Genomic DNA, 10,000 nt, shown 5'->3' with positions numbered 1-10,000 from the left:
TTAAAGGTACAAAGTGAATGAAGTGTGCCCAGGCCCAGAGCTACTTTGCTGTGCATGACTGTGTTTGAACTCTTGGGCCTGGAAGTCTATTTCTAGGCTTATATAAAGGGTCAAACATCTTGAAGTGTGCCCAGGCCCAGAGCTACTTTGCTGGGCATGACTGTGTTTGACCTCTTGGGCCTGGAAGTCTATTTCTAGGCTTATATAAAGGGTCAAACTTCTTGAAGTGTGCCCAGGCCCAGAGCTACTTTGCTGGGCATGACTGTGTTTGACCTCTTGGGTCTGGAAGTCTGGTAGTAGTAGTAGTATGATTTAAAGGCACAAAGTGATTGAAGTGTGCCCAGGCCCAGAGCTACTTTGCTGGGCATGACTGTGTTTGACCTCTTGGCTCTGGAAGTCTATTTCTAGGCTTATATAAAGGGTCAAACATCTTGAAGTGTGCCCAGGCCCAGAGCTACTTTGCTGGGCATGAATGTGTTTGAACTCTTGGGCCTGGAAGTCTGGTGGTAGTAGTAGTATGATTTAAAGGCACAAAGTGATTGAAGTGTGCCCAGGCCCAGAGCTACTTTGCTGTGCATGACTGTGGTTGACCTCTTGGCCCTGGAAGTCTGGTGGTGGTAGTAGTAGTATGATTTAAAGGCACAAAGTGAATGAAGTGTGCCCAGGCCCAGAGCTACTTTGCTGGGCATGACTGTGTTTGACCTCTTGGGCCTGGAAGTCTGGTAGTAGTAGTATGATTTAAAGGCACAAAGTGATTGAAGTGTGCCCAGGCCCAGAGCTACTTTGCTGGGCATGAATGTGTTTGACCTCTTGGGCCTGGAAGTCTGGTGGTAGTAGTAGTATGATTTAAAGGTACAAAGTGAATGAAGTGTGCCCAGGCCCAGAGCTACTTTGCTGGGCATGACTGTGTTTGACCTCTTGGGCCTGGAAGTCTGGTGGTAGTAGTAGTATGATTTAAAGGCACAAAGTGATTGAAGTGTGCCCAGGCCCAGAGCTACTTTGCTGGGCATGACTGTGTTTGACCTCTTGGGCCTGGAAGTCTGGTAGTAGTAGTATGATTTAAAGGTACAAAGTGAATGAAGTGTGCCCAGGCCCAGAGCTACTTTGCTGGGCATGACTGTGTTTGACGTCTTGGGCCTGGAAGTCTGGTAGTAGTAGTATGATTTAAAGGTACAAAGTGAATGAAGTGTGCCCAGGCCCAGAGCTACTTTGCTGGGCATGACTGTGTTTGACCTCTTGGCTCTGGAAGTCTATTTCTAGGCTTATATAAAGGGTCAAACATCTTGAAGTGTGCCCAGGCCCAGAGCTACTTTGCTGGGCATGACTGTGTTTGACCTCTTGGGTCTGGAAGTCTGGTAGTAGTAGTAGTATGATTTAAAGGCACAAAGTGATTGAAGTGTGCCCAGGCCCAGAGCTACTTTGCTGTGCATGACTGTGTTTGACCTCTTGGCTCTGGAAGTCTATTTCTAGGCTTATATAAAGGGTCAAACTTCTTGAAGTGTGCCCAGGCCCAGAGCTACTTTGCTGGGCATGACTGTGTTTCACCTCTTGGGCCTGGAAGTCTGGTAGTAGTAGTATGATTTAAAGGCACAAAGTGATTGAAGTGTGCCCAGGCCCAGAGCTACTTTGCTGGGCATGAATGTGTTTGACCTCTTGGGCCTGGAAGTCTGGTGGTAGTAGTAGTATGATTTAAAGGTACAAAGTGAATGAAGTGTGCCCAGGCCCAGAGCTACTTTGCTGTGCATGACTGTGTTTGAACTCTTGGGCCTGGAAGTCTATTTCTAGGCTTATATAAAGGGTCAAACATCTTGAAGTGTGCCCAGGCCCAGAGCTACTTTGCTGGGCATGACTGTGGTTGACCTCTTGGCCCTGGAAGTCTGGTGGTAGTAGTAGTATGATTTAAAGGCACAAAGTGAATGAAGTGTGCCCAGGCCCAGAGCTACTTTGCTGGGCATGAATGTGTTTGAACTCTTGGGCCTGGAAGTCTGGTAGTAGTAGTATGATTTAAAGGCACAAAGTGAATGAAGTGTGCCCAGGCCCAGAGCTACTTTGCTGTGCATGACTGTGTTTGACCTCTTGGCTCTGGAAGTCTATTTCTAGGCTTATATAAAGGGTCAAACTTCTTGAAGTGTGCCCAGGCCCAGAGCTACTTTGCTGTGTATGACTGTGTGACCTCTTGGCCCTGGAATTCTGGTGGTAGTAGTAGTAGTATGATTTAAAGGCACAAAGTGAATGAAGTGTGCCCAGGCCCAGAGCTACTTTGCTGGGCATGACTGTGTTTGACGTCTTGGGCCTGGAAGTCTGGTAGTAGTAGTAGTAGTAGTAGTAGTAGTAGTAGTAGTAGTATGATTTAAAGGTACAAAGTGAATGAAGTGTGCCCAGGCCCAGAGCTACTTTGCTGGGCATGACTGTGTTTGACCTCTTGGGCCTGGAAGTCTATTTCTAGGCTTATATAAAGGGTCAAACTTCTTGAAGTGTGCCCAGGCCCAGAGCTACTTTGCTGGGCATGACTGTGTTTGACCTCTTGGGTCTGGAAGTCTGGTAGTAGTAGTAGTAGTATGATTTAAAGGCACAAAGTGATTGAAGTGTGCCCAGGCCCAGAGCTACTTTGCTGTGCATGACTGTGTTTGACCTCTTGGCTCTGGAAGTCTATTTCTAGGCTTATATAAAGGGTCAAACTTCTTGAAGTGTGCCCAGGCCCAGAGCTACTTTGCTGTGTATGACTGTGTGACCTCTTGGCCCTGGAATTCTGGTGGTAGTAGTAGTATGATTTAAAGGCACAAAGTGAATGAAGTGTGCCCAGGCCCAGAGCTACTTTGCTGGGCATGACTGTGTTTGACCTCTTGGGCCTGGAAGTCTGGTAGTAGTAGTATGATTTAAAGGCACAAAGTGATTGAAGTGTGCCCAGGCCCAGAGCTACTTTGCTGGGCATGAATGTGTTTGAACTCTTGGGCCTGGAAGTCTGGTAGTAGTAGTATGATTTAAAGGTACAAAGTGAATGAAGTGAGCCCAGGCCCAGAGCTACTTTGCTGTGCATGACTGTGTTTGACCTCTTGGGCCTGGAAGTCTATTTCTAGGCTTATATAAATGGTCAAACTTCTTGAAGTGTGCCCAGGCCCAGAGCTACTTTGCTGTGCATGACTGTGTGACCTCTTGGCCCTGGAAGTCTGGTGGTAGTAGTAGTATGATTTAAAGGCACAAAGTGATTGAAGTGTGCCCAGGCCCAGAGCTACTTTGCTGGGCATGACTGTGTTTGACCTCTTGGGCCTGGAAGTCTGGTAGTAGTAGTAGTAGTAGTAGTAGTAGTATGATTTAAAGGTACAAAGTGAATGAAGTGTGCCCAGGCCCAGAGCTACTTTGCTGGGCATGACTGTGTTTGACCTCTTGGGCCTGGAAGTCTATTTCTAGGCTTATATAAAGGGTCAAACTTCTTGAAGTGTGCCCAGGCCCAGAGCTACTTTGCTGGGCATGACTGTGTTTGACCTCTGGGGCCTGGAAGTCTGGTAGTAGTAGTATGATTTAAAGGCACAAAGTGATTGAAGTGTGCCCAGGCCCAGAGCTACTTTGCTGGGCATGAATGTGTTTGAACTCTTGGGCCTGGAAGTCTATTTCTAGGCTTATATAAAGGGTCAAACTTCTTGAAGTGTGCCCAGGCCCAGAGCTACTTTGCTGGGCATGACTGTGTTTGACCTCTTGGGTCTGGAAGTCTGGTAGTAGTAGTAGTATGATTTAAAGGCACAAAGTGATTGAAGTGTGCCCAGGCCCAGAGCTACTTTGCTGGGCATGACTGTGTTTGACCTCTTGGCTCTGGAAGTCTATTTCTAGGCTTATATAAAGGGTCAAACATCTTGAAGTGTGCCCAGGCCCAGAGCTACTTTGCTGGGCATGAATGTGTTTGAACTCTTGGGCCTGGAAGTCTGGTGGTAGTAGTAGTATGATTTAAAGGCACAAAGTGATTGAAGTGTGCCCAGGCCCAGAGCTACTTTGCTGTGCATGACTGTGGTTGACCTCTTGGCCCTGGAAGTCTATTTCTAGGCTTATATAAAGGGTCAAACTTCTTGAAGTGTGCCCAGGCCCAGAGCTACTTTGCTGTGTATGACTGTGTGACCTCTTGGCCCTGGAATTCTGGTGGTAGTAGTAGTATGATTTAAAGGCACAAAGTGAATGAAGTGTGCCCAGGCCCAGAGCTACTTTGCTGGGCATGACTGTGTTTGACCTCTTGGGCCTGGAAGTCTGGTAGTAGTAGTATGATTTAAAGGCACAAAGTGATTGAAGTGTGCCCAGGCCCAGAGCTACTTTGCTGGGCATGAATGTGTTTGACCTCTTGGGCCTGGAAGTCTGGTGGTAGTAGTAGTATGATTTAAAGGTACAAAGTGAATGAAGTGTGCCCAGGCCCAGAGCTACTTTGCTGGGCATGACTGTGTTTGACCTCTTGGGCCTGGAAGTCTGGTGGTAGTAGTAGTATGATTTAAAGGTACAAAGTGAATGAAGTGTGCCCAGGCCCAGAGCCAGGCCTGGGCAGCAGGGGGCGCTCCTGGCCATGCCCAGCGAGTTTCGTGCGAATCGGACCTGGTCCGGAAGAGATACGAAGGGAAAACTCATTACTCGTCGGGGTGGCACATCCAGGCTCTCGACCCTCCCAAAGCGTCCGACCAGGGTGCACCCTGCCGGGCATGGTTAGCCGCCAGCCCCCTTCCTGGAGGTCTGGTTGGCACGGGGTTTTGATTTTTCGGTTTCATATCTCTGGGCTCCTTGGGAGCAGAAAGTCGGTTGAGGGCCCTTTGGAAAGAGCCGGGGCTGCCGTTTAACGCTGTCCAAGCGGCAGGCGAAGCGCACCCACCGTTTTTACGCTATGATTTTTTAAAACCGCCGGGGCGGCAAACACAGGGCCGGTCGGGTTTGAAGACGAATATCTCTTCGGCCCTTGGGAGGAGAGAAGCAGCGCGGGTCACCTTTGAACGCGCTCGCTGCCAGGAACGTCTGGCGTAAAAGTTTCGTGGGAATCGGACGTTCCTAGGCTGAGAAGCGAGCGCCCGCCCTCGGGCGGTCGGGGGCCCCTTTCTCATTCCCCGTCTGGGCTAAAAATACGAGGTCAGACCCGATGGACTCGGGAGACTGGAGAGTACCAGGGAGACCCTGGAAGCAGGCGACCCGACCCACGCTTCGCTGTCTCCTCGGCCCTCGGGAGTAGAAGCGCGGGGACGGTGGCGTGGGCAGCAGGGGGCGCTCCTGGCCATGCCCAGCGAGTTTCGTGCGAATCGGACCTGGTCCGGAAGAGATACGAAGGGAAAACTCATTACTCGTCGGGGTGGCACATCCAGGCTCTCGACCCTCCCAAAGCGTCCGACCAGGGTGCACCCTGCCGGGCATGGTTAGCCGCCAGCCCCCTTCCTGGAGGTCTGGTTGGCACGGGGTTTTGATTTTTCGGTTTCATATCTCTGGGCTCCTTGGGAGCAGAAAGTCGGTTGAGGGCCCTTTGGAAAGAGCCGGGGCTGCCGTTTAACGCTGTCCAAGCGGCAGGCGAAGCGCACCCACCGTTTTTACGCTATGATTTTTTAAAACCGCCGGGGCGGCAAACACAGGGCCGGTCGGGTTTGAAGACGAATATCTCTTCGGCCCTTGGGAGGAGAGAAGCAGCGCGGGTCACCTTTGAACGCGCTCGCTGCCAGGAACGTCTGGCGTAAAAGTTTCGTGGGAATCGGACGTTCCTAGGCTGAGAAGCGAGCGCCCGCCCTCGGGCGGTCGGGGGCCCCTTTCTCATTCCCCGTCTGGGCTAAAAATACGAGGTCGGACCCGATGGACTCGGGAGACTGGAGAGTACCAGGGAGACCCTGGAAGCAGGCGACCCGACCCACGCTTCGCTGTCTCCTCGGCCCTCGGGAGTAGAAGCGCGGGGACGGTGGCGTGGGCAGCAGGGGGCGCTCCTGGCCATGCCCAGCGAGTTTCGTGCGAATCGGACCTGGTCCGGAAGAGATACGAAGGGAAAACTCATTACTCGTCGGGGTGGCACATCCAGGCTCTCGACCCTCCCAAAGCGTCCGACCAGGGTGCACCCTGCCGGGCATGGTTAGCCGCCAGCCCCCTTCCTGGAGGTCTGGTTGGCACGGGGTTTTGATTTTTCGGTTTCATATCTCTGGGCTCCTTGGGAGCAGAAAGTCGGTTGAGGGCCCTTTGGAAAGAGCCGGGGCTGCCGTTTAACGCTGTCCAAGCGGCAGGCGAAGCGCACCCACCGTTTTTACGCTATGATTTTTTAAAACCGCCGGGGCGGCAAACACAGGGCCGGTCGGGTTTGAAGACGAATATCTCTTCGGCCCTTGGGAGGAGAGAAGCAGCGCGGGTCACCTTTGAACGCGCTCGCTGCCAGGAACGTCTGGCGTAAAAGTTTCGTGGGAATCGGACGTTCCTAGGCTGAGAAGCGAGCGCCCGCCCTCGGGCGGTCGGGGGCCCCTTTCTCATTCCCCGTCTGGGCTAAAAATACGAGGTCGGACCCGATGGACTCGGGAGACTGGAGAGTACCAGGGAGACCCTGGAAGCAGGCGACCCGACCCACGCTTCGCTGTCTCCTCGGCCCTCGGGAGTAGAAGCGCGGGGACGGTGGCGTGGGCAGCAGGGGGCGCTCCTGGCCATGCCCAGCGAGTTTCGTGCGAATCGGACCTGGTCCGGAAGAGATACGAAGGGAAAACTCATTACTCGTCGGGGTGGCACATCCAGGCTCTCGACCCTCCCAAAGCGTCCGACCAGGGTGCACCCTGCCGGGCATGGTTAGCCGCCAGCCCCCTTCCTGGAGGTCTGGTTGGCACGGGGTTTTGATTTTTCGGTTTCATATCTCTGGGCTCCTTGGGAGCAGAAAGTCGGTTGAGGGCCCTTTGGAAAGAGCCGGGGCTGCCGTTTAACGCTGTCCAAGCGGCAGGCGAAGCGCACCCACCCTTTTTACGCTATGATTTTTTAAAACCGCCGGGGCGGCAAACACAGGGCCGGTCGGGTTTGAAGACGAATATCTCTTCGGCCCTTGGGAGGAGAGAAGCAGCGCGGGTCACCTTTGAACGCGCTCGCTGCCAGGAACGTCTGGCGTAAAAGTTTCGTGGGAATCGGACGTTCCTAGGCTGAGAAGCGAGCGCCCGCCCTCGGGCGGTCGGGGGCCCCTTTCTCATTCCCCGTCTGGGCTAAAAATACGAGGTCGGACCCGATGGACTCGGGAGACTGGAGAGTACCAGGGAGACCCTGGAAGCAGGCGACCCGACCCACGCTTCGCTGTCTCCTCGGCCCTCGGGAGTAGAAGCGCGGGGACGGTGGCGTGGGCAGCAGGGGGCGCTCCTGGCCATGCCCAGCGAGTTTCGTGCGAATCGGACCTGGTCCGGAAGAGATACGAAGGGAAAACTCATTACTCGTCGGGGTGGCACATCCAGGCTCTCGACCCTCCCAAAGCGTCCGACCAGGGTGCACCCTGCCGGGCATGGTTAGCCGCCAGCCCCCTTCCTGGAGGTCTGGTTGGCACGGGGTTTTGATTTATCGGTTTCATATCTCTGGGCTCCTTGGGAGCAGAAAGTCGGTTGAGGGCCCTTTGGAAAGAGCCGGGGCTGCCGTTTAACGCTGTCCAAGCGGCAGGCGAAGCGCACCCACCGTTTTTACGCTATGATTTTTTAAAACCGCCGGGGCGGCAAACACAGGGCCGGTCGGGTTTGAAGACGAATATCTCTTCGGCCCTTGGGAGGAGAGAAGCAGCGCGGGTCACCTTTGAACGCGCTCGCTGCCAGGAACGTCTGGCGTAAAAGTTTCGTGGGAATCGGACGTTCCTAGGCTGAGAAGCGAGCGCCCGCCCTCGGGCGGTCGGGGGCCCCTTTCTCATTCCCCGTCTGGGCTAAAAATACGAGGTCGGACCCGATGGACTCGGGAGACTGGAGAGTACCAGGGAGACCCTGGAAGCAGGCGACCCGACCCACGCTTCGCTGTCTCCTCGGCCCTCGGGAGTAGAAGCGCGGGGACGGTGGCGTGGGCAGCAGGGGGCGCTCCTGGCCATGCCCAGCGAGTTTCGTGCGAATCGGACCTGGTCCGGAAGAGATACGAAGGGAAAACTCATTACTCGTCGGGGTGGCACATCCAGGCTCTCGACCCTCCCAAAGCGTCCGACCAGGGTGCACCCTGCCGGGCATGGTTAGCCGCCAGCCCCCTTCCTGGAGGTCTGGTTGGCACGGGGTTTTGATTTATCGGTTTCATATCTCTGGGCTCCTTGGGAGCAGAAAGTCGGTTGAGGGCCCTTTGGAAAGAGCCGGGGCTGCCGTTTAACGCTGTCCAAGCGGCAGGCGAAGCGCACCCACCGTTTTTACGCTATGATTTTTTAAAACCGCCGGGGCGGCAAACACAGGGCCGGTCGGGTTTGAAGACGAATATCTCTTCGGCCCTTGGGAGGAGAGAAGCAGCGCGGGTCACCTTTGAACGCGCTCGCTGCCAGGAACGTCTGGCGTAAAAGTTTCGTGGGAATCGGACGTTCCTAGGCTGAGAAGCGAGCGCCCGCCCTCGGGCGGTCGGGGGCCCCTTTCTCATTCCCCGTCTGGGCTAAAAATACGAGGTCGGACCCGATGGACTCGGGAGACTGGAGAGTACCAGGGAGACCCTGGAAGCAGGCGACCCGACCCACGCTTCGCTGTCTCCTCGGCCCTCGGGAGTAGAAGCGCGGGGACGGTGGCGTGGGCAGCAGGGGGCGCTCCTGGCCATGCCCAGCGAGTTTCGTGCGAATCGGACCTGGTCCGGAAGAGATACGAAGGGAAAACTCATTACTCGTCGGGGTGGCACATCCAGGCTCTCGACCCTCCCAAAGCGTCCGACCAGGGTGCACCCTGCCGGGCATGGTTAGCCGCCAGCCCCCTTCCTGGAGGTCTGGTTGGCACGGGGTTTTGATTTATCGGTTTCATATCTCTGGGCTCCTTGGGAGCAGAAAGTCGGTTGAGGGCCCTTTGGAAAGAGCCGGGGCTGCCGTTTAACGCTGTCCAAGCGGCAGGCGAAGCGCACCCACCGTTTTTACGCTATGATTTTTTAAAACCGCCGGGGCGGCAAACACAGGGCCGGTCGGGTTTGAAGACGAATATCTCTTCGGCCCTTGGGAGGAGAGAAGCAGCGCGGGTCACCTTTGAACGCGCTCGCTGCCAGGAACGTCTGGCGTAAAAGTTTCGTGGGAATCGGACGTTCCTAGGCTGAGAAGCGAGCGCCCGCCCTCGGGCGGTCGGGGGCCCCTTTCTCATTCCCCGTCTGGGCTAAAAATACGAGGTCGGACCCGATGGACTCGGGAGACTGGAGAGTACCAGGGAGACCCTGGAAGCAGGCGACCCGACCCACGCTTCGCTGTCTCCTCGGCCCTCGGGAGTAGAAGCGCGGGGACGGTGGCGTGGGCAGCAGGGGGCGCTCCTGGCCATGCCCAGCGAGTTTCGTGCGAATCGGACCTGGTCCGGAAGAGATACGAAGGGAAAACTCATTACTCGTCGGGGTGGCACATCCAGGCTCTCGACCCTCCCGAAGTGTCCGACCAGGGTGCACCCTGCCGGGCTAAGAGAACAGCCAGGTGAACCCTGGAGGTTCCGAACTCCAGACCCCTGGACCCGACGGCTCAGTCCGCCTCAGGTGCACTACAGAGGTCCTCGGGCTGTCCCTGAGTGCATTAAAACGGAAATCAGAATTACTCCCCCGGGTGGCACTTCCAGGCTCTCGACCCTCCCAAAGTGTCCGACCAGGGTGCACCCTGCTGGGCATGGTTAGCCGCCAGCCCCCTTCCTGGAGGTCTGGTTGGCACGGGGTTTTGCAAATAGGTCCCGTCGGGTATATGGGAGAGCAAAGAGAATCAATGGGGTCCAAGCACTAAATTCATCCAGTGGCGTTCTCTGGAAGCCCAAGGGGAGTCCGAGGGGTGTTCGGCCGGCAAGGGGAGCTCTCCCTCGGACACATGATCAAACGCCTGTCCCCTACCGGAAAGTGGTGTGCTCTGGATGCCCCCCCCCCCCCCCCATCCCCC

This window comes from Electrophorus electricus, unplaced genomic scaffold (genome assembly GCF_041902795.1).
Source record: "Electrophorus electricus isolate QZ-2024a unplaced genomic scaffold, ASM4190279v1 Scaffold162, whole genome shotgun sequence".
NCBI classification, from domain to species: domain Eukaryota; kingdom Metazoa; phylum Chordata; class Actinopteri; order Gymnotiformes; family Gymnotidae; genus Electrophorus; species Electrophorus electricus.
Note: the sequence above shows the minus strand (reverse complement) of the source record.